This window comes from Odocoileus virginianus, chromosome 10, assembly GCF_023699985.2.
Source record: "Odocoileus virginianus isolate 20LAN1187 ecotype Illinois chromosome 10, Ovbor_1.2, whole genome shotgun sequence".
NCBI classification, from domain to species: Eukaryota; Metazoa; Chordata; class Mammalia; order Artiodactyla; family Cervidae; genus Odocoileus; species Odocoileus virginianus.
The window spans coordinates 16,522,725-16,548,716 of record NC_069683.1 but is presented as its reverse complement, the minus strand read 5'-3'; positions in this window follow the sequence as shown (position 1 = coordinate 16,548,716).

The window sequence follows — 25,992 nt, the reverse complement described above, 5'->3', positions numbered from 1 at the left end:
AACCTCATTATCGTTCTTTAAAAACCCTTATGCTATGCCAGGGCTTCCCTGGTAGCTCAGATGGTAAAGAATCCGCCTGCAATGTGGAGACCTGGGTTCGATTCTTGGGTTGGGAAGATCCCCTGAAGAAAGGAACGGCCCTGATGCTGGGAAAGATCGAAGGCAAGAGCAGAAGGGGATGACAGAGGATGAGATGCTTGGATGGCATCACTGACGCGATGGATATGAGTTTGAGCAAGCTCCAGGAGTCGGTGACAGACAGGGAAGCCTGGCGTGCTGCAGTCCATGGGAGTTGCAAAGAGTTCAACATGACTGAGTGACTGAACTGAATGCTATGCTAAATTCTAATACATAAAACAGAAAAAGTAAAGGATGAAAAGAGAAGCCTGAGAACCCACCCTCTCACGCACCCCTTGCACTCACAGCCCTTCTGCAGATTACAAGGATTCCAGTGACCCAGAAGGTTTCCTCTTCCCAGTTCTCACATTCCATGATTCTGTGACATCCCACACAAGGCAGAATTTTATCCCCTGAAGCCTCAGAGAAATATAACCTTGTTTTATGCAGGAAAGACAGACTTCGATCTGAAGCATGAGGATAAAAAGATATCCTTCAACTTGAGATTCCACTCTTTCCCTCCCACCTGACATCATGGACCTATAAAGTGAGAGCAGTTTCTACCCAGCCTCAACCTTTTGATAAACCTCAGCAGAGTGGGAGAGTAACCAATCAGGTTCCTACTTGTATAACTGCTCAAAGGTGATTCAGAGCCTGAGATATTGATAATGGTTGCAATCAGAGCTTCATTTCAGACAAAGTCTCAGCATAACCTCAAGGCTAACGTCAAAAAATAAAATGACCTTAAGAACGGTCAAAGCAAAGAACTTGGGCCTAAGTTGTGCATATAGTATGACTGAGGGAGGGAGAGAAGAGGGGAGAGAAACATAAAAGAAATCTACAGTAGAGGAAAAGAGCAAGCCCTTCTTCAGCATGGAGACTGAGACCTGTTTTCTAGAAAGTATCTGTGACATGAGACTGAGGCTCAATGATAAACTTGTGTTTTGTTTCTGAATAGTAGTATTACTGTGTTGTGCTAAGTCACTTCGGTCTTGTCCAACTCTCTGTGACCCTATGGACTGTAGCCCGCCAGGCTCCTCTGCCCACGGGATCCTCCAGACAAGAAGACTGGAGTGGGTTGCGGAGCCCTCCTTCATGGGATCTTCCCAATCCAGCGATCAAACCACTGTCTCTTACATCTCTGCATTGATGGGTGGTTTCTCTACCATGAGCACCACCAGGGATTTACTGACCCCTTTTAAGTGCCAGGCTCAGTCTTAAGTACCTAAACTCCACTATCTTATTTAATTCACATGATTTAATTCACATAATTCATATTATGAGCTCAGCACACATTTTTACCTCCGGTGTATAACGAAGAAAAATGAAGTTCAGGCTAACTGAGAAACAAGCTCAAGGTCACACAACTAATAAAATAGTGAAGTGAAAGTGTGTTAGTCACTCGGTCGTGTCCAACTCTTTGAGGCCCTATGGACTGCAGCCCGCCAGGCTCCTCTGTCCGTGGAATTCTCCAGGCAAGAATAACTGGAGTGGGCAGCCATTTCCTTCTCCAGAAGACCTTCCTCACCCAGAGATGGAATCTGGGTCTCCTGCATTGCAGGCAGATTCCCTACTGTCTGAGCCACAAGGGAACCCCAATAAATAGCAAAACCAGGACTCAAACCCAAGCCTACCCAATGTGTAAACTCAGACATCCTCTCCACCCTGGGCCTCTTGGCAATCTAATAACAAAGATGCCCTACAGAACGCCAGACTCTTTTCCTGACACCAAACTTCTTGAAATCAGTTAAACTTTCCGACAGCCCTGTCCCCATCAGTCCTGCCTTAGCCTGCCTCTGATCTTTTGCTGGAAACCAGGTACAGCAACATCTCAAAAAGGCTAGAAAGTCAATTCATGTTCTACCATCTCTCATTAGTTTCCAGCTTGCTTAGTTTTGTCAAGCAGACAGTAATAAAATGAGCAGTTGCCAAGAACTCTTCTATTAGTAAGGATTAAAAATGCTACAAATGCTATGTCAATGAGATGCTCATCTGGAAGTTAAAAACATCAGCTCAGCATAGAAGTAGCACAGTATAGGGAAGGAATAAATGCAACTTGAGTCCAACTCCTAGTTCTGCCATGGAAAGAAGGATAGCTTGGGAAAATCACCTAAATGCTTGAAAACTCATCTTCCTGTCTCACTAGAGGAACAATACTGCCAGTCTGCAAACATTGGGATGGGCAAATGAAATAAAATGAGCCTGTTTCTATGTTGTATGAATGTCAATGAAGGAGACTACTGTTCTTATATTTGTTGGTGCCTTGACACTAAACCTTCAATTCTGAAAACAGTTCTCAATTCAAACCTCAGCTTTGTTACTTTATAGCTCTGTGACTTTGGACACGTTTACTATCTTATTTAAGTAGTATATGCGGAGTACATCATGTGAAATGCCGGACTGGATGAAGTGCAAGCTAGAATTAAGATTCCCGGGAGAAATATCAATAACCTCAGATACGCAGATGACACCACCCTTATGGCAGAAAGCAAAGAGGAACTAAAGAGCCTCTTGATGAAAGTGAAAAAGGAGAGTGAAAAAGTTGGCTTAAAACTCAGCATTCAAAAAACTAAGACCACAGCATCCCGTCCCATCACTTCATGCTAAATACATGGGGAAACAACAGAAACAATGACAGACTATTTTCTTGGGCTCCAAAATTACTGCAGATAGTGACTGCAACCATGACATTAAAAGATGCTTGCTCCTTGGAAGAAATGAGATGGTTGGATGGTGTCACTGATTCGATGGACATGAGTTTGAGCAAGTTCTGGGAATTGGTGATAGACAGGGAAGCCTGGAGTGCTGCAGTCCATGGGGTCGCAAAGAGTCAAACATAACTAAGCAATTGAACTGAATCTAGATAGCATATTAAAAAGCAGAGACATTACTTTGTCAACAAAGGTCTGTAGAGTCAAAGCTATGGTTTTTCCAGTAGTCATGTATGGATGTGAGAGTTGGGCCATAACAAAAGCTGAGCACTGAAGAATTCATGCTTTTGAGTTGTGATGTTGGAGAAGACTCTTGAGAGTCCCTTGGACTGCAAGGAGATCCAACCAGTTCATCCTAAAGGAAATCAGTCCTGAATATTCATTGGAAAGACTGATGCTGAAGCTGAAGCTCCAATACTTTGGCCACCTGATATGAAGAACTGACTAGTTAGAAAAGACCCTGAAGCTGGGAAAGATTGAAGGCAGGAGGAGAAGGGAATGACAGAGAATGAGATGGTTGGATGGCATCACCGACTCAACGGACATGAGTTTGAGCAAGCTCTGGGAATTGGTGATGGACAGGGAAGCCTGGCATGTTGCAATCCATGAGGTGGCAAAGAGCCGGACACAACTGAGTGACTGAACTGAACTGAACTATCTTGTACCTTGGTTTTCTGAACTATAAAATGATATAATAGTAGCCAAACAACAAAGGGTTGTTGCAAGGACTGATATAGTAATAGGATGACTAGCACTAACAATAATGAAAATAGCTTATTAAGTGCATGCTATGAATTAGGTATTTTACTTACTTTCAAAACATATAATATCAATAAATAATATACTTTATTATTTTTAACATTATCATTATTTATTCTCATGAATTTCTTTCTTAGGAATCAATCATTTCCAAACTGATTCAAGGAAGCTTAATTAAAGAGAAAAAATTTCTGACATTATCTGAGCCTCTGAAACAAACCAAGATTGACACCAGAACTACCTAAACCTTTTAATATTGTGAACTAATAAATACTTAGAGCAGTGTAAATTGTGTATTTTCTTTCTTAAGCCCAGAAAGAGTCCAAACTGATAGAGCTGAATTCTGTCAAATAAGCAGTTACTCTCTAATTGTGTAAAATTTATTTCTACTAAAAAAAAGAAAAAACATAATCCTAACTACCATGGTTTTCCTTTTAGCCAGTGTTGAAATACAGACCCTGTCACTGACACTCACCATCTGGAGAAAAGTCTGGAGCAGATGAGAGTGCTAAATGAAGACAGATTCCATGTCAGCATCTGGTCTGAGTCCCACATAAGATGTTAAGAAAATTATAATGTTATGATGTCCAAAAGTGAAAGGAACTTGTAAGGAGTAGTTTCCAAGGGTGTGATGTCTTAGGAAAGAACTATGCAAGCAGAGGCTGCTGCAAAGAGACTCGTGGGTTGAAACCAACTCTAAGGAAAGAATACATACTTGGTCTTTCAATTTAAACAACAGACTGAACTCAAGCAACAGTCTCTACCCACTCCTAAAACCCTATTTAAACAACATTAATTGGATATTTAAACAACATAGCCCACAAGGACAAATAATGTGGAAGAAAAGGCAATGACAATAAAATTTTGTAAAATTTAGAGTCTGTTGAGTGGATACATGAAAGATAACTGATTTAGCAGGGTGGGAGGGGGGTGTTGGACCAGCATTAGGAGATGGCAAGAAGCACGCCATTTTATACCTCATGGTCCTCCAAAAGGCTCAACAGCCAGAAAGCACAAGATAATTTTTAAAATAAGGGTGGAGTTAGGATTTTTTAAAAAAAGGAGAGAAAGAAAATTTAGTTGAAAAGTATTTTAAAGAGTAGTTAGGTCTCAAGATTTTCTCTAATCTAAACATAAAGTTGTAAAGGTAAGGTTTATTCTATGAAAATACTAAAACATGGTTTGTCTGGACTGGCAGAATTCAAGAATGGTTAATTCAGGATTACCATCTGGAAGTGGGGCCATGGGGAGTAAAAGCATCCATATTGAATATTGATGCCTCAGTGTTTTTTCCTGCATCTGCCTCTTCCTTCCATAATGCTGGAGCCAGCAATATCCCCACTAATCAAGAAACTGGAGAACCTTTTTCTGAGGAAACTAACCAGTCAAAAAGAAGAGAACTAAAGATAGGGACATAGGAGCTTCCTTAAGGAGATACTTCAGATAGATAGTCCTCTATTGAAATACAGAGTTGAAAAGTCTTATTTATACATAGAGAGTTGCCAAGAAGCTTCTGAGCATCTCACTCTAAAAATAAGCAAACAGCCAATGATCTCAAGCTATTAATGGCATGCCTCTAAAATAACTGACAGAAAACAAACAGGAAGAAAGAAAAAGGAGGAAAAACCCTTAGAGAAAAAATGAATAATGGGGGAAAATTAAACAAACTACAGAACAAAAATCTAGCATTTAAATCATAAGTTTGTAAGAGCAGATAGTGTATTAATGAATCAAGAAAAGAATAGCACAGGGCCTTTCCTAGTGGTCCAGAGGCTAAGACTTCACACTGCCAATGCAGGGGGCCCAGGTTCAATCCTCGGTCAGGGAACTAGATCCCACATGCTACAACTAAAGATTCCACAAGCTGCAACTAAGACCCAATGCAGCAAATAAATAATTTTTTAAAAACCTGCTCCTTTGAAAAAACAGGGTGGTATAAAATCTTAGAACACTCAAAGAATGAAAAAATCATCTTTGGAAATAAAAATGCTGTAGCAGAAACGAAAAGAACTCAATAGAATAACAGAAGACTTTTGTATGACCACAAGAAAACAAGGGGACAGAAAATAGAAGAGAAGATTCTAAATAATAGAAGACCTATGCACTAGGATTAATGTCAGAATAGTAGGCACTATAGAAAGAAAGAGAAGAGAAAGAAAGGGGAGAAAGTGGGAGAAGAGTGGGGAATCATTAAAGTAATAATTAAAGAGAACTGAAGGAAGTAAGTCAACAGAATAAGTGGGCCATCATATGATCAACATCAGTTCAGTTCAGCTGCTCAGTCATTTCCAACTCTTTGTGACCCCATGAACCGCAGCACACCAGGCCTCCCTGTCCATCACCAACTCCCAGAGTTTACTCAAACTCATGCCCATTGAGTCGGTGATGCCATCCAGCCATCTCATCCTCCGTCATCCCCTTCTCCTCCTGCCCTCAATCTTTCCCAGCACCAGGGTCTTTTCTAATGAGTCAGCTCCTCACATCAGGTGGCCAAAGTATTGGAGTTTCAGCTTCAGCATCAGTCCTTTCAATGAATATTCCGGACTGACCTCCTTTAGGATGGACTGGTTGGATCTCCTTGCAGTCCAAGGGACTCTCAAGAGTCTTTTCCAACACCACAGTTCAAAAGCATCAATTCTTCAGCACTCAGCTTTCTTTATAGCCCAACTCTCACATCCATACGTGACTACTGGAAAAACCATAAACTTGACTAGACGGATCTTTGTTGACAAAGTAATGTCTCTGCTTTTTAATATGCTGTCTAGGATGGTCATAACTTTCCTTCCAAGGAGTAAGCATCTTTTAATTTCATGGCTGCAATCAAATGAAAATAGACCCATTCCAAGACATATCATTATTAAATTTGAGAACACAGACAGTAAAGAACATAGCCAAAAAGCTTCCAGTGGGGGAAAAATACACTTTTCTGCAAAGATTTTGGAAACAGAAAGGCTCTGGATTTCGCAATGTGGGGTGCATGGTGGCTCAAACCATAAAGAAACTGCCTGCAATGCAGAAGACCAGGGTTCAATCCCTGGGTTGGGAAGATCCCCTGGAGAAGGGAATGGCAACTCACTCCAGTATTCTTGCCTGGAGAATTTCATGGACAGAGGAGCCTGGCAGGCTACCATCCAAGGGGTTGCAGACTTGGATGGTTGGATGGTTCACAGACTTCTCAGTGAAACACTGGAAGCCAAAGAAAGAACAGAGTAATGCTTCAGATTCTGAGGAAAAATTAATTTCCATCCCAGAACTGTACATCTAACCAAATTATCAATTAAGTGTGAGAATATTATGAACACATTTCTAGACATGAAAGATCTCAAAAATTTGCTTCCCAAGTTCTCTTCCTCAAGAAAGTACTGGAGGCCACACGTCACCAAAATTATAAAGTAAAGCAAAAGAAGGAACATAGAAATTAGTGAAAGAAAGGGCAGAGGAATAGTAGGGTAACAGTGAAAACAGATTCCTAATGCATTGTGCATACTTAGTTGCTCAGTTGTGTCCCACTCTTTGTGACTCCATGGACTGTGGCCTGCCAGTCTCCTCTGTCCATGGGATTTTCCAGGCAAGAATACTGGAGCGGGTTGCCATTTTCTCCTCTGGGGGAATCTTCCCAACCCAGGAATCTAATCCGTGTCTCCTTTATCTCCTGCAATGGCAGGCAGACGTTTTACCACAGCACCACCTGGGAAACTGCCCTAAGGCAACAGCTAGGGAGCCAACTGGTCAAAAGGTTTTAGGAAAATTATGTCAGGGAATAAGACTGAAACTAATTCTTTTTTTTTTTGTTTTGTTTTCTTTTTTTCTTTTTCATTTATTTTTATTAGTTGGAGGCTAATTACTTTACATCATTGCAGTAGTTTTTGTCATACATTGAAATGAATTAGCCATGGATTTACATGTATTCCCCATCCCAGTCCCCCCTCCCACCTCCCTCTCCATCTGATCCCTCTGGGTCTTCCCAGTGCACCAGGCCCGAGCACTTGTCTCATGTACCCAACCTGGGCTGGTGATCTGTTTCACCCTAGATAATATACATGTTTCGATGCAGTTGTCTTGAAACATCCCACCCTTGCCTTCTCCCAGAGTCCACAAGTCTGTTCTATATCTGACCACATTCAAAGGAAGTTATTTTAGGGATGACTTACCTACCGAGTCACAGAAAAATAAGCCAATTATGAAACAACATAAGCCAAAAACAATAATTACTAAGTCCAAAGAAAAAACTGTTGTGTAGGGAAGGAAAAGAAATCATGTACCTGACACGAATACTCAGCTATGAATAATGTGTACTGTTCGAAATTGTGTAAACACTGACTTGTGACCCAAGTACAGTTCTCAATGTAGCTATGGCTAGCGTGAGGAGATGAGGTGTGTATGTACATATGAGGTGGTAGTGGGCAAAGACAGCTAAATCTTCATCTTCCATTGTGGAAAATTGATAGATTGTGCTTAAAAGTGGACTATCCAGGAAGAGCAATAAAGCACATTTTCAAAATATATGATTCAAAAGAATCAGCCAGAAGAGTTGAAACTGGTTGCTTCTGTAGAACAGGAGACACAAGAAAGGTTGTTTTCATAACAAGAATTGTCAGGTACATTGTAAATTTGCCTCATTAAAACATGTACAAATATAATCTGATTTTTTTTTTTTCAAAAATGAAGTAGAAATAAAAACCAATGGAGACAAAATAGACCATGAAGGGCACTTGCTCATATACTAAATGAATAAAGCATGTGTCTAGAAGATTATTGGTTCAAGTGACGAAATCAAGATAACACTAGGGCAGATCTAGCATACAGAGGGAGATATATAGTTAAAGACTTGCATTTATTCAATAAACATTTACTGTGCTCCTTGGGCATCTCTCCTCCTCTTATCCTGATCCTTCTGCTCCCTCCTCATCACCATCACAACAAAAAAACCATTAAGCAATTACTCTGTGCCACATGGGCTTCCCTGGTGGCTCAGTGGTAAAGTATCCACCTGCCCAGCAGGAGATATAGATTTGATCCCTGGGACTGGAAGATCCCCTGGGGAAGGAAATGGCAACCCACTCCAGTACTGTTGCCTGGAGAATCCCATGGACAGAGGAGCCTGGCGGGCTGCAGTCCATGGGGTGACAAAGAGTCGGACACAACTTAACATTGTGCCATATACCATGTCAAAAACTACACAAATCATGCCATTAGATCCTCATAATAACCGCATAATAAGATATTTTATTACTTCCATTTCACAGAGAAGAAAACTGGGGCACAGAAAACTTAACTTGCCCAATGTTACACATCTAGTAAGTGATGAGCCAGCTTTCACCATTAAGTGACCACACAGTTTTATTCCTGAGCCTGGGCTCTTAACCGCTGGCTAAACTACTGAGTACAAAAAAGATATTCAATAAATTATTATTGAATGAAACTCAGAAAAGTGCATATTGTGAAACAGGAACCAGGAATACAAAGTTGAAAAAGGATTTAGTCCCTGAAATCAGGGAGTTTGTAGCCTGGTGGCTTAAAAGCATAACTCTGAAACCAACTGTTGGATGTGAACTTGGCCCTAATGGGTTGACTTTAATTGTGACAGCCATCTCATTCTCAGCCATGACCTGGCTGTTTGGAGTCACATTACACAAAGTTTATACTTTGTCAGAGAGGTCATCTACTCCTCCATTTTCCAAGTAGGAAAACTGAGGCCAAGAAATTTTATGACCTTCTCCAAGATCAAATACAGGCCAAACCAAGATTAGAATCATGCCCCTTGGCTCCCAGTCGGGTGCTCATTTTTACTAAGTCAAAATCTACAAAAGTAGTGACTCATAGCTATTAACATTTGCCTCTTGTACCCACAGAGTAAGTGGAACCACTGCAAGCCACTAACCAAAGTAACCCACTGGAAAAGAGCAGGAGGAATGGATCTGAGCAGGTGACATTCCAAGGACATTTCTGAATAAACAATGAACCTTTAAAGTAATGGAGGCCATATTTATTCTACTGCTCAAATTGATTGCTTGGATATGGCTTATGATATTAAAATATTTATAAATATATATTTAATTTCCACTCATCTCTACCAGGAACCATAATGTAAACTTCAATCAGCATTTTCCTTAACAGTTGAAAGGCAATTATAAGACTATATTAACATTCATCTTACATGGCTTCTTTAAAAGGCTGAATTGTTTAGCATGGCTTGGCTGTTAAATCATTAAGCAAGCACACTGTGTGATATCATAAACAGGACTGATCTGAATTCAATACTTTCTTATCTAAATCATGTTCCCAGAGGTGGATTAAATAAATTACCTAATTATCATGCAAGAGTCAGATACAGTTCCCTGATCAGTCTGTCATCTTGATGGAACTATGATATCACTACACTTACAGAGTCAGTCATCAGTACTTCAAATGAAATAAACTTATCTTCAGCAAATGCAACATTTGTACTTACTCAAGACATTTCCAACCATACAATAAGTAACGAGATATGTGGGAAGAGTCACAGAACTAAACTTTTAACACAATAAATGATAGTTAAATAACAGAACCTCATAAAATTCTGGAGAGACCTTCATTAATCCTATCCTAAAATTTACAGAAAAGATTTCATGCTACCTTCTTTTTGTCAATTATTATAAATGACTGAGCTTTCTTTCAGGATCTTATTGACTGTCCAAGGAGGAGGCTCTACTTAAGGGGTTAGATACCTGATTCTTCTCAGGCATCCAGGCAAAAAAATATGTCTTTTTCATCTTTAACCCATTCTATCCACTTGCCATTCTTAGTTGATTTCACCTTTCAAATACCTTCCATTTTCCACAGCCATTTCCTTAGTCCAAGCCTTCACTACTTCTAATTTAGTGTAACCCATTCATTTCAACAGGTCTTCACCCAATCTTGTCTCATATTAGCTAATTCATATTTTACATTATATCCACAAAGAAATACCTAGTGTTTTCCCAGAGTCTAAATTCTTTAGGCTGGCATTCAAAGCCTTCTCCCATTTGTCCTCTTTCTACCAAGCTTACTTCCTTCCCATTAACCAACTCATCCCCACCCCACCCCTACTCCCCGACCACACACACATTAGAATATAAGCTTTGTGGTCGAGATTTAGGGCTGTTTTGTTCTCTATAACAGCAGTTCCCAACCTTCCTGGCACCAGGGACCAAGTTTCATGGAAGACAATTTTTCCATGGATTGGGAAGCTGGATGGGGGGTATGGTTTTGGGATGACTCAAGTGCATTACACTTGCTGCACACTTTATTTCTATTATTATTGCATCAGATCCACCTCATATCATCAGACATTAGATCCTGGAAGTTGGGGACTCCTGCTCTACAGAATCTCCAATGCCTAAACACAATGTGTGTGTGTCGGACTCTCTGCAACCCTACGGAGTGTATCCTGCCAGCCTCCTCTGTCCATGAGATTCTCCAGGCAAAAATCCTGGAATGGCTTGCCATGCCTCCTCCAGGGTTATCTTCCTGACCCAGGGATCAAACCCACATCTCTTCTGTCTCCTACCTTGGCATGTGGGTTCTTTACCTCTAGTACCACCTGGAAAGTCCTGCCTAAACACAATGCCTCATACTTAGTAAATGCTCAGTAAATATTTGTTGAACATAGGAGTGAGTGTGGCCTACTCTCACTTTATACTAAATAAACCACTGTACAATTACACTCAGCTTTAAATGTTCTGGGATCCAATTAAACTGATCAAAAAATTCCCAGGAATCTTTCAAAATTCTCTGCAAACAATGTCTCCTCTAAGAAGTATTACATTACTTTGCCAACAAAGGTCCATATAGTCAAAGCTATGGTTTTTCCAGTAGTCATGTACGGATATGAGAGTTGGGCCATAAAGAAAGCCGAACACCGAAAAATTGGTGCTTTTGAACTGTGGTGTTAGAGAAGATTCTTGAGAGTCCCTTGGACTGCAAGCAAATCCAACCAGTTAATCCTAAAGCAAACCAGTCCTGAATATTCATTGGAAGGACTGATGCTGAAGCTGAAACTCCAATACTTTGGCCACCTGATGCAAAGAACTGACTTATTAGAAAAGCCCCTGATGCTGGGAAAGATTGAAGGTGGGAGGACAAGGGGATGACAGAGGATGAGATGGTTGGATGACATCACCAACTCAATGGACATGAGTTTAAGCAAGCTCAAGGAGTTGATGATAGACAGGGAAGCCTGGTGTGCTGCAGTCCATGGGGTCACAAAGAGTTGGTCATGACTGAGCAACTGAACTGAACTGAAGAAGTATTGCTGACACCCTTGGTATCTCATTTGTTCCCAAAAGACCTTATTATATCTTTCATACTGCACTGTTTATTGTAGTAAAATATGCAAAAAAATAAATGTTCCACTTTAACCATTTTAAGTATATACTTCAATAGCATTAAATACATTCACATTATTGTTCAGCCATCACAATGATCACCTTCAGAACTTTTTAGTCATCCCAAAATGACGCTCTGTACTCTTAAACAAGAAGTTATCATTTCCCCCTCCTCCACTCCCTGGCAACCACCATTTTACTTACTTTCTGTCTCTACGAATTTAACTGTTCTAGGTACCTCATATCACTGGAATCATAACATCTGTCCTTTGTGTCTGGCTTATTTCACTTAGCATAACATCTTCCAGGTTCTTTCATGTCACTGCATGTGACAAAATTTCATTCCTTAAGAACGAATAATATTCTATTGTATGTGTGTAAAGACACACACACACCACATTGTTTATCCATTCATCCATCAATGACCACCTGAGTTGTTTCCTCCTTTTGGTTATAGTGAATAAGGCTGCTGTGAACACAGGTGTGCAAACAACACCTGTTTGAGTCTATGCTTTTGAGTACTGAAATACCCAGAAGTAGGATTTCTGGATTATATGGTGATTCTTTGTTTAATTTTGGGGGAAACCACCATAATATTTTCCACAGCAGCTGAACCATTTTACACTCCTACAAACAATGCATAATCCTCCACATCTTCACCAACACTTGTATTTTCTGGTTTTGTTTTGATAACAGCCATTCTAACAGGCATGAGATGTTATCTCATTATGGTTTTCATTTGCATTTATCTAAAGATTAATGACACTGAGCATCTTTTCATGTGCTTACTGGTCATCTGTATGTGTGCTTTGGAGAAATGTCTACCAAAGCCCTTTGTCCATTTTTCAGTTGGGTTGTTTTCTTACTGTTGAATTATAGGAGTTCTTTGTGTATTCTAGCTATTAATCCCTTATAAAACATATTATCTGCTAACATTTCTCCCATTACATGGATTGCCTTTTCACTCTGTTGATGGTATCCTTTGATGCAAAAAAATTTTTAATTTTGATGAAGTTCTATTTTTTATTCTGTTGCCTTCGTTTTGTGGAGTCACATCCAAGAAATTATTACAAAACTCAATATCATGAACATTTTCCCCCATTTTTTAAGTGTTTACTATTCTGTGGTCTTCCATTTAGATTGTTGATCCATTTTGAGTGAAATTTTGTATATGGTATAAGGTAAGAGTTCAACTCCATCCTTTTGCATGTGGATATCCAGTGTTCCCAGCACCATTTGTTGCAGACTCCTTTCTCCATTGGATGGCTTTGGCACCCTTATCTAAAATCATTTGGCTGTATTCATGAAAGTTTATTTCTGGGTTTTCTATTTTATTCCTTTGTTCTATATGCCTACTCTTGTGCTAGTACCACAGTGTTTTGATTAGTTTTAAAGGTAAGTTTTTAAATCAAGTATTATGAATCCTCCAACTCCATTCATTTTCAAGACAGTTTTGGCAACTTGGGGTTCCTTGAGATTTCACATGAGTTTTGAATGGATTTTTCCATTTCTGAGGAAAAAAAAATGTAGATAGGATTTTTACACAAATTGTACAAAATTTATAGAGTGCTTTGACGGAATTGATATCTAAACAATATTAAGTCTTTGAAACCATGAACACAAGATGTCTCCCAAATTATTTATTCCTTCCCTAATTTCCTTTAGCAACATTTTGTAGTTTTCATTGTACAAGTCTCCTTGTTGGTTAAGTTTACTTACAAGTATTTTCTTTAATTTCATGTAAATGAAATTGCTTTCTTAATCCCCTTTTGGGGATTGGTCGCTGTTACTTATAACAATGTAATGTAACTGATTGGTAACTGAAATATAAATGATTTCTGTGAGCTCTGTATCCTGCAACTGTTTAATTAATTTATTGATTCCAACAGTTCTTTGTGGACTATTTAAGGTAATTCTGCACTTTTAAAATTTCTTATAATATGTTGTGTTTATGTGTCTGCCTGTCCCTTTCAGACTAAATTACTTGAGGGCACAAGCCTCCTCTCTTTACAGCCTACTGTTTTGTGTATGGAAGTGAGTGTTAGTCGTTCAGTTGTGTCCAACTCTCAGCAATCCCACGGACTGTAGCCTCTGTCCATGGAATTTTCCAGGCAAGAACACTGGAGTGGGTAGCCATTTCCTTCTCAAACCCAGGTCCTCTGCATTGCAGGCAAATTCCGTACCATCTGAGCCACCAGGGAAGCCCCGTTTTGTGTATACATGATATAAGTAACTTAAACAAATAAATCAGCATCTGTTTTAAAGGACTACCTATGGTCCTGAATTATGGCAATATGCTGAGAAGGAATATTCCTGGGATTGACCAACAGGAGGTGCCTTGGTCCTTTTGTCCTACATATGCTCTGGTCTCCTTACGCCATGTTTCAGAGTCAGAGGATGGGGAGGATAAAGAGAAGACTAATATTTATTGAACACCGTCTCTCTGCCAGATACACTGCTCATTTCATACTCACTACTGTGTTGAAGCCGGTATTGCCCTACTCATTTGTCCAAGAAGACTTCTGAGTTTTAGAGAAGTTAATTGAGATTATATATCTAGGAAGTAGAGAAGCCAGAATTCTATAGGGAAATTATTAGGCAAGGAGAAGCTTTGGGATTTGGAAAGAGGTCAAGAAGACAGCAAATCAGGACTAGATATCTTTACCACAGAGTCTTTGAGGAGAAAAAGTTAGCCTCGTTGAGACTACAAATACGATTGTGAGTTGGAAATAGGAGTGGAATCTGGCATGTGTTTGGGGGTTTCTGATAGTACAAAATCAATTCATATTATTATACTATACTGGGCCTAGGTATGAAGTATTCATAGTAGAGCTGAGGTTGTATCACCCTGTGCACTGAGGTAGGAGCTGAGAAACACCCCCTGAAAACCCATGTCAAACTAAATGATGAATAAAAGTCACTCAAAATTTCTGCAATAGCAAGGATTTTGGTTATTCTGCACCTATGGAGCCCTAGAAGTTATGAGTCAATATATTCGAATCTCTGGTGTATCTGACTTTGAGGATAGTTTTTACTTCATCGTACAGAGTTAAGACTCATTATTTCCTAGAAATGTATGCTTTGCATCAAGATACTTTATCCTCAAGATACTTCTAACATGGCCAGAATTAATTATACCATATCATGTATTACTGAACCTTGCAAAACTCCTTTATTACTCTCCCAAAGGTATTTGTCTTTTTTTCTCTCTCTGCCTGTTTCTTTTCTTTCTTTTTTTGCCTAGAAGAAAGACCTAGATAAAATAATTCATTTTATAGTACTCTGCTATTATGGTATTTAGTAAATACTAGATAATATGCTTATAATTGCCAGATATGGACAACAGCTGCTACTATGGATCATAGGTGTTCTCTATGAAAAGATTTTTATTAGATCTGTTTGATGTTGAGATGACATTGCTATTTCTTGGTTTTGTGTTTGTCTTTTTTCAGTCGTGAAATGAATAATCACAGAAGAGAATTAACTGATAATAACATATTCTGAAAACCACTGTCTATTGCTTGGTCTTGTTTTTTCTATATTCAATATCACCCTTGCAATTTGTATATTTTTAAAATTCATTTTCAAGGTCATATTTTCCTTCAAAAGTTTATCAGGAATGGACAGCATATGTGTGTTTGTGTGTGGTATGTGCATGCCCAGGTGGAGATGGAGAATAAGTAGGGTTAAATAGTTGATCTATGTCCAAATATAAACTAAGAGAACTGCTGTCTATGATATTAAGTGTATACATACAATAAAACTCAGTAAACATCATTATGCCCCAACCTGTTGATGACGGTAGTCTTTACATCCAAAGCTGGACTCTCAACTGCAGGCCTCAGGAAAACAAAATTCTAACTTGGAATAAAACCATTTTCATCATTCTTTGTGCTCTGTCAATTTTCTAAGTTTCTCCTTCCCTCAAACTACTTATTTATCTCTGATATCGTTAAAACCCTGACATTTAAAAGGTTAACTCTGCACAAGAACTTTACTCATTTTACTACAAATGACTCTTGCTGTGACAAATGACTGAGGAGAATTTACAAGGAGTTTCCTATACAAAAATAATCCTGATTTTCACAAGAGAAACTGCATTTTTACTGTCTTGTCAGCTCCAGAGCTCCCAAAACAACTCCAGAAGGTCTGAGCTCTCCTTTACCTTTCACATCAATAAGACAATTGTGGGCAACAATTTGGGCCACAGAAGGTAGAGGGCTGATGGGGCTCCCCAGGTGGCCAAGTGGTAAAGATTCCACCTGCAATGCGAGAGATGGGGGTTCAGTCTCCGGGTCAGGAAGATCCCCTGGAGAAGGAAATGGCAACAACCCACATCAGTATTCTTGCCTGGAAAATCTCATGGACAGAGGAGCCTGGCAGGCTACAGTCCAGGATCGCAAAAGCATCAGACACGACTTAGCAAGTAAATAACAAGACGGCTGACAGGAGAGTTAGAAAAGATGAAGCATGTTTTTCCAAACCTAGGTGGAGGATGTGACTGGATCTTTAGAAAGCTCTGTTGAAGCTCTGTCCTAGAATCCAGGAGCTGGGCAGAAACTGACTTCTCAGCAACTCCCTTCTCTTACTTCAACAGAGCAGCACTCTTACTTTGAATAACAAAAAAGGACAGCACAGAGATGCTGAGGCCACTGTGAGGGGTTCTGTGGGGCTCGGTTTGAGCCTTTCCTTCCTTTGGATTCTAGCTTCAGAGCGAGGAAAGCAGTTCCCTGGTGTGAGGAAAACTTTGTTTCATAGCACTAAAGTCTACAGGGGAGCAAAGTGAAGGAGCGGATGTGAAGACCGTGGCCACAGAGGAAGAGGCTCACTGATCTGCCGAGCTCTCTGCCCGTGAAGGGAGCAGTCAGCGAAGCAGTGGGTCGGCCCTTAGCTGCCTCAGCTTTCATCTCCGGAGCCAGGACTCACAGGGGACGTGGCTGTGAATCTCTTCTGGGTTTGCTCTGTCAGTCCTGACACTTCGGCTGTTCTTCCTGATCGGGAACCAAGAACAGTCACTCAGGACTGAAAACTCGAAAAGGAAGACAAGGCTTAGTTGGTTTGCAGACAGTGCTGCTGGTGCTAAAGTTATGGACTTGATTATGGCAAAGAAAAACAATATCTTAATATATGGAGAAGCCAGCATTGCATATCATGGAATCTGGCAAAGAGTTACAATGTGAGGGAGAGAGCAAAATGAGTTAAAGGGAATTGATCACTGAAAAACTCACTTTCTTCTTTTGAAAACAGAAATGGGTAGTGAGTGACCTCATTTACTCATATTTGCACTGGATTTAATATACCAATAATCAATCAACACTATCAAAAGGGAAGAGATGGACTAGGATAAATGTCAAAAGAAAAAGCATCTGAGCATTCAGAATAAATGAACTATATCTAAACACTTAAAAGTGGCCTTGATATCATCAAAGCAACATGCTCACTTGTCATTTCTGTGTGCTGTTTTTCCCTCCAAGTCATTCTGTTTTTTCTTTTGCCTTCGTAAGCTATGAGGCTTGTTGTCTAAGAAAATGCTCATTTCAGAACAGACCCATGAATCAAGAAGGTCTAAACCTGTGAGAGCTACCATTTCCTGCTTGTGGCAGGATACCCAGCCTTCCAGGGCTCCTACTCTTTTAATTGTGAGGTATCCATGGCAGCAATGACTAGACACATGAGGACCTCATGCAGATGTGGTCACATTGAAAAGGATTTACCCTGTGGCTCAAACTGGACTGAGACCCAGCAGAAATTTGCCAGTCCTAACTCTGCCAGAAACTGGCAAGGTATTTTCCTGCCTAAACTTCAAAATCCTCACTTTCAAAATAAGTAATCTTGGCATAGTTGATTTCCAAATTCTATATCAAAGGCCCATAGAACTTTCACAGCAACATTACCATTGTTACTGAACAAGAACTCACGTGCTCGTGGTGCTGGAAGCCAAACTCCAATAGCAGGTGTTTGCAGCAAGGTAAGGATTTATTTGCAGGACATCAAGCAAGGAAGTGGGAGAGAAATCTCAGATCCACTCTAACTTAGTATCTGAGTTGTGGGTTTTTTTAGAGGGGAAGAACAAAGAGGCAGGGATTAATCATCAGCTAGTGGCATTTCTGTGACATTTCTTAATCGTAGTTTCAGGAGTCAGAGTGTCTCTGGTTTATGATTCTCAGGCCAGGTGGTCTGTGGCTCAGGGATCTGTAAGCTCTTCTTGCCCTGGAGAAACAACCTGGGTTTGTATATTAATGATGATATCTACAACAGCAATTTTAGTGCATTAACAATGCTATCAATGATGGTTATCTTAATCATATGATTGATTTAGCTGTCAGTTAGCATAGGATTGAAGTCAGACAGAACAAAGAAAAGGAATTAAGTTTTGGATACAAAGATTAATCATAAACTCAGTAAGGGAATTCAGTTTTAGGAGGATTCGGTTTCATTACTACTGATAATGTCAACCAAATCATAAAATATTAATTTAAAAAACACCTTAAAATTCTGAGAGGACAAAGGGTAATGCTAAATTGACATAAACTCCTTCTATTCCAAAAGCCCTCAGCCCAGGTAATTTGAAATAATTGTCCTGATACAAGAAATTCAATGTCAAGAATACTTCTGCCTTTGTACTGTGTCAAATTTAAAAGGTTTTAATGCATTTGTATTGAATTCTCTGCTCCTGTGCCCCTTGGTGCAGTTACAAGTGGGGTATTGATTGAGGCTTTCTGAAAAGGAAAAGGAGAAAAAAGACAAGACTTTTGTTCTCCCCTCAACTACCACGAGTCATGCTCTCATGTTCAACCTTGCCTGCCTTCCTCAGTCTGTGGTCCAGGGACAGATCAGGCATTTGTATCTGTGCGGGCATCATTCTCATTTTCTCGGCTCTAGATTTCTGAAAAATGCTATTTGCAAAAAAGGGTGGGGGGAACCTACTGTGTTAGACTTGTTCTGATCCCAGACTGAAAGCATGCCTAACAAATGAAGGGGCTGGGTGTGATTTAGTGTAATGCCAGCAGTAAAAACAGAATATAAATTATTTTTTCCCAACTTGCTCTCTGAGGCTCAAATTGCTGTTTTGCTGTCTGCATCTTTAATGATGGTTGACACATCCCCCAGGAAGGAAAATACTGATCTCCTCTATCTTGATTTAAAGATCAGTTGAACTGATTTTATATTATATTATATATACATATATATATACATAGAGAGCGCAGTCACCAAAGTCAATAAAGGCAAGATAGAAGGGTGGGAAAGAGTAATCAGGGATCAATGTACCATAAGTGGAAAACAATTTCCATGTATAAACAATTCCTTTACCTCAGTTCTTATTTAACCTGCTTTGGATTTAAACAATAAAGAATTCTAGTACTTATAGCAGGGTTTTTTGGTCTTGTTTTGTTTAAGAAAAGAGCAAGACCTAAGTTTTTGTAGTGAGGAGAAGTTTTTGATAAGCCAATATGATACTTTAAATTGAACACAGAAAGCAATAAATGTAGCCAAGATGTTTGCCAATTAGCCCAGGGTAGCATCCTGAGACTTTAAATAGCATCTAATGCTTAATTCTTCAATTCACAGATGAATCACCTGACCAATTCAAGGTCACAAGTCTGGGAAAAGTCACAGAGTTGAGGGTTAAGAAAGTCTTCCAAGAAAAAGATAGCAGCTGAGAACTGAAAAATGGATAGAAACTAATCAGAGACAGAGAAGGGTCTACTGTACTCTCCCCTTATGCAGAGATGTAGACACACTAGATATCATGAGTTGTTCCTAAAGACAGACAGAAGATGCTGCTCATCAAACCTGTAGGCGAGAAAAGCTTTGAGGAAGAAAAAACATGTTTCCCCACAGAATTCTGTACTAAATGACGACCAAAGGCTGAAAAATGAATCAAGTCCTCACAATAAATTTAATATGAATAAAAGTATAACCCTCCACATGAGTTCCAAAAGTCTTTTTTTTAAATTCTAAACACTTCTACAGGGTGGAACAGACACAGATCCACAGCAACAAAGGTGCTAGGAGGTGGTAAATGCTGCTGCATCAACAGATAGAGAACCATCTGGGGTTGAAGAAGGTAAGCAGCCCACTCTTTCTTCTCTGCTCTAATCAGATCATTCCCCAAATGATATGCTGTGGTCAGTTCCTCATGAGAAAAGCTAAAGAGATCAAGAAAAGTAGAGCATAAAGAAAAGTGACTGGGACCGCTGTAAACTTGAACCAGGAAATAAAATAAATCTGTTGGCGATGGTGCTCTAAGCATGTACACACAGAAGGTCTCAGCTCCGTGCCCGCTTTATTTCAGGGGCAGCAAACAGGTTTCAACTTGTTGCATGACAAGTATGGTCAATGCGCATAACTTCCTAGAGTGGTGTGATGAGTGTGCTGAAGAAAGTGAAAGTGAAAGTCGCTCAGTCTGTCTGACTCCTATAGTCCATGGAATTCTCCAGGCCAGAATACTGGAGCGGGTAGCCTTTCCCTTCTCCAAGGGATCTTCCCAACCCAGGGATCGAACCCAGATCTCCCTCACTGCAGGCGGATTCTTTACCAGCTGAGCCACAAGGAAAGCCCAAGAATCCTGGAGTGGGTAGCCTATCCTTTCTGCAGCAGATCTTCCCGACCCAGGAATCCAACCAGGATCTCCTGCATTGCAGGCGGATTCTTTACCAACTGAGCTATCGGAAGCCCAAGGGTGCAAAAACTATATGCAGACTCAGCCAAGAAATCAATTAGTGGTTACGGCCACAGCCCCGGGGCAGGAGTGGTAGTGCTTATCCAAGGTGCTGGCCATTGCTGCCTGAACAGCAGCATCCTTTGACAAGCAGAAATTCAATTCTGGGCCTCGGGCTCACCTTCACCTCATATGGTGGCCTCTCCCTAAGAACTCTGGTAAATCCTTCTGGAAAGCAGCCAGACCAAAAATAAGACCATAAAGCCACGTTAATGAGCAGCAGTGAGGCTGCAGGCGAATAGTAAACTCTGCTGCTCTCCTTCGGCACCCTTTAAATGAATTAGAAGGAGCATGTCTGAGCTGGTGCCACATGTAAATTGCCTTTCTGCAGACAGTAGGGACTGAATTCTAATGAGTCTTTCTGGTCCCTAGGAATGTACCCAGAGAAATAGAACTTTAAAAGGTAAAGAATGCAACCCCTTGAATAAGACAGGTAAGAGAAGGTCAGCCCTTTGGTATCATCATAGTCCTCCTCTTCAAGGCCCTTTCTCCCCAGGTTTTGACTCAGGGGCATCCACAGAGGTCAGATGGACTCATCGTAATGAGTCATGGGAAGAAAACATTGTGAAATGGCGCCATGACTAGTGGGGTCTCTTGGGGCAATGGACATTAAGAAGATGTCAGGTCTTTGTTCTTGTCATAATTAGGCCTGTTTTGCATGGCAGAATGAGTCAGAAAAGCAGGTTTGAATCCCAGTTTTTGCCAGATAAGATCATAGACAAATTATTTAATCCTATTAAAAACTAAAGCCCAGAGAGCCCTGGGCTTAGTTGTTTTAAGGATTAAATGATGAATAGAAATAATTTTTGCTTCATTTTAAAGTAATACATGATGATTGCAAAAAAAATTATCAGAAAACAGAAAGGCATTTTAAAAGAGAGAAATAAATCATTTCTAAACCTACAACCTATAAACAACAACAATGATCATTTCTGTGTATAACATTTAATGAAAAGGAATAGAAGCACTTAGTACACACACCCACAAGCACACACATACACACTTGTACAAGGAACAGTAAGCCTTTCTTTTGCCCCCAGAGCCCGGGGTGGTCAGAACTCAAAGTTATTGGGCAGCAATAAATGTCAACAGTTGCTTCTTCAGCCTTCTAAAATTTTACTATGCAAGTATAAGCAGAATACATAAATTCATATATTTTATACATCATTTAAATGTATTTTAAAGCAAGTTTTAATGTTGGCAGAGGCACCATGTAACTGTGGGATTTTTTTTTTTTTTTTGATAAGCCCTACTTCTAATAAGACAGAGAGACTGGAGGTCATTGTTGGCCTCCAGAATCCCTATCATGCTACCAGAAATACAGAATCTTCTCAAATGGTATATGCCCAAATAGATATCCATTATTATTAGATAAGCCTTGGCCTCATATCACCAGTTAGTATTCCATTTAGCTTTTTCATATATTTTGTCACACTCTATACCTTCTAAGGAAGTCAAGCAGCTTTCTCCTTGGCCTCTCCTCCAGAATCATGCACTGGTTTGGCCTTCCTGGATCTCAGCACTTAGATATTGAAAGGATTATACAAAACAAGTATAAGTAAGAAAGTCAACAGCTGAAATAGATGGGCCTAAGAGAACCATTCCCTATCCTGTTCTACTGAAGAAAACGTTAAACTACCCAACTACAGGAAACTTACGGGTGAGAGAAAAGGAAGAGTCATATTTATGTTTTAGATAAAACTCTTTTTTTTCTCCACTTAAAATTTTCTCCTAAACTTCATGTTCAATCACGCATCCTTGAGAACACCTTTTTACTCCTTTACTTGCAGCTCGCTTATCTTGAGCGGAGGAGGAGAAGCGGCAAGTGGTGTCTTGAGCTCCCGCTAGCCGTTAACCAGGGTGATAGCTGATTCTGTTATCTTCAACTCTCCCTAGGACTATTGCGGAAACCCACTCAATCACAGATGAGTTAGAGGAGAATCACGTCGTATGGCTGTCAGAGGGAATCAATTATCCAGTGAAGTTATAATCACCCACAAGAGGCCACCCAATCAGGAATAAACAATTGAGTTCAGGTCACTGCCTTTATACGGACCCTGACATGACTCTAAGGATAATAGTCTCAGAAGTCAACGACAGCTCTGACCATTTAGGTCATGTGGTCATTCACCCAACTGACACAGTTACCTACAGGGCTTCCCTGGTGGTCCAGCGGTTAAGAATCCGCCTGCCAGGGCAGGGGACACAGGTTTGACCCCTGGTCTGGGAAAATCAAACATGCTGTGGGGCAACTAAGCCCTCGCCCCACAGCTACAGAAGCCCACAAGCTCGAGAGCCAGCTTTCTGCAACAGGGGAAGCCACCGCTGTGAGTAGCCCGCACATCACAACTAGAAAGCAGCCCCGGCCCTGCCCAACTAGAGAAAGCCCAAGTGCGGCAAAGGAGACCCAAAGCCCCCGAAAATAAATAAGTTTAAAAGAGAGAGTTACTGACATACACTAGCCATCCATTCATGAAATGCAGTTTTAAATGGTCACCTCTGCAGTCAGTGAAGCTGGGCAGAGTTGCCTCTTACCTGGACTTTGGGCACTGAAGTTATATCAGACAACAAATACATGTAAGAAAACATGATCTTGAAAAGTCCACAAATTGCCAATAAATTATAGAAAACTTTTTGTATATAATCATACAAATAATTTTCATCTAAAGTTCTGACCTTCAGCCAGTATTTTTCTTTTTGCTTGTTTTATTTTTGTAGCCCTCAAAAATGTCAGCAATTGGTCAACCGGGGGTTTTCATAGCTTTGAATGATTAAACAACACTTTCCCATAGAATTAACTCCTTTGGACCCGTTTGCCTACAATATATGCACGTTGAATTGAATGAAGTATACAACCCCTAATCCTATTTAACTTGACATTAAATCAATGAAGATTTTTAAGTAGAATTGTATGAATTTTAGTTGCAATGATAGCCTGACGGGAAAAGATATTTAAAGGTTTACTTTAGAGACATTTTTGGGTTCATATTCTCTGACTCAGCACTTTAAAGTCAAATGACAGGAAAACCACCACTTTTTTGAACAATAACATAAATATCTGCTTTTTATTCAATCCTTACTGTCAAATAAGCACTTTGTAAAGCCCTTAAACAGTCTTTCAAGATTAGGCTTTAATATCTCCATTTTCCAGTTGGACTTGGAAATATTAAGTTTTGAAGCAAATACATAGTTTTGAAGCAAATACAGACCACAATTTGAAACCAGAGAGTGAAAGCTTGTGTTCTTCCCATCAGTAAAGAAAGTCTATCCTTTGAGAATGGGATTTGAATTTTCTACACCTGATTAAAAAAAAAAAAACTTCTGTTTCCACAAAGGTCTCTCTAGTCAGAGAGTAAATCAGCATATGATTCATCCTAGTACATGAATTCACCTATGAAGAAGTCTCCTTTTTGTCGGCACGTTCTGGATAGCTGACCTCATTCTGAAAACACTGCACCTGCTGAGCTCTCCTTGCCCAGTGTCATCCTCCTTCAGGTTAATAGTTGCCCTTTGCTAAATATCTAACCGGTGGTTCTGAAAGTGTGGCTACCAGCCAAGCAGTGTCAGCATCAACTGGGAACATACTAGAAATGCAAATTCTAGGGTTCTGCAGAAGACCCGCCAAATCAGAAACTGTGGCGGTGAGGCCGAGTGATCTGCGATTTAAAAAGCCCTTAGTGTGATTCTATGCCAGGGTCAAGTTGGAGAACCACTGATCTACAGGAAAAACTCCCTGTAAGTCTCTCAGACTCTGAGACGTCCTTCTGGAAGATCTATGCAAAAAGCATTAATGAAGTCTCTGAATTCAAATGATTTAGAAAGTGCCAAGTCTAAATTTGTTTGATTGCTCTTTTCCTTAAACAGAAGGACTCTACTTCCATCAAAAAGTCCATGCAGAACAAAGGGCCCTTGCCCTCCCCTAGGAGGGATTGAAGGGTAGGAACCGGAATCATCGGCATCTGTGAATACAGACACAAACACACTCATTCATACCCAGAAACACCAAACCCACAAGCAATGAAGGGCCCCTGTCCAGGTTCAAAAGTCCCGGGGATCTCGGAGTAGGGTTTAGAGTCCAGGGACAGTACCTCACTTAAGAAAAAGTGAAACTGCCTCTGTATGCATCTGCGTAGAATACATGTGCTTTGGACTTCAGGCCACTAGCTTGCTGTGTGATCTCAGGCAGTTGTAAGCAGCCTCTCTTGTTCTCAGCATCCTCATCCATAAAATGGGAGAGTAAACATTTATTGGGCACTTTACACGTGCCGAACATTGAACTAAAGGTTTCACAAGCATTCCAAACTTAATACTTAGGACAATCCTTTGAGTTAGGTATTAAGCCCCTATTCAACAAATTCTAAGTTCAAAGAGGTCAAGCCAATTGTCAGAGATCACACAAAGATTTAGTGATGCAGTGGGGTATAATACTCACTGTGACTCCAAGACTTAAGCTGTTAACCACAATCTTCCTTAAGAATTTCTTCTATTTTCATCACTTTACTATCTGAGGACTCAAATACACCTTCCTCATTCTATCTGAAATTTGTTGGGGTCTCTTTGTTGTTGTTATTTAACATGGATTATTTTGAATTGCTCATAGATGAGTAGGTCACACTTTAAGATGAAGAACTTCCAAAAATTTTGAGGGCATAGAAAAGAAAGAAGTCTTTTATATGGATATTTGGGGTAAATTTAAATATATGTAGTATTTATTTTTATATCCATAATGGATGGATTTAAGATCACTTCATCAGGACAGGCAAAAATAATATACAACTTGTTCATAAAATTATATAATATATAACTTGTAAGAATATAATTTATGATATATAAAATATATCATTTTATCTATGAAATTACCATGTGTGAAATGTCCAGAGATGAACTGGCTTGAGCCGGGAGAAAGTAATAATCTTGTCGTTCCGTGACAGACCACAAAGGTGCTCAAAGTTTTTAAATGTAAATTTCTTAAAACCAGAAACTACTCTATCTTCCTTACTTTGTATCTCCACTATCTGTTGGGAACAGTAAATGGTTGTTGAATAACCTAATTAAATGGGAACTAATATAGAAACTGGGAAATCTCCTCTTCCTACCCCTTTAGTAAATTCTTAAGATAAATTTATTCAAGAAGATTATTTTCCTGCTACTTAGATAAAGCTAATGATTTCAGTATGTGAATTTTAATTGGGAAATATTTTAGCAAAGGAGGCAGTTTTGTAACCTAGTTTTTAAGAGGCTACACTGTAGCCAAGAAGCCCAGTAAACTGTCTGGGACAAGGATATCCCAGGACAAGAAGTTGGGCTGAAGGACAAGATAAGACAGGGTCTAACTCAA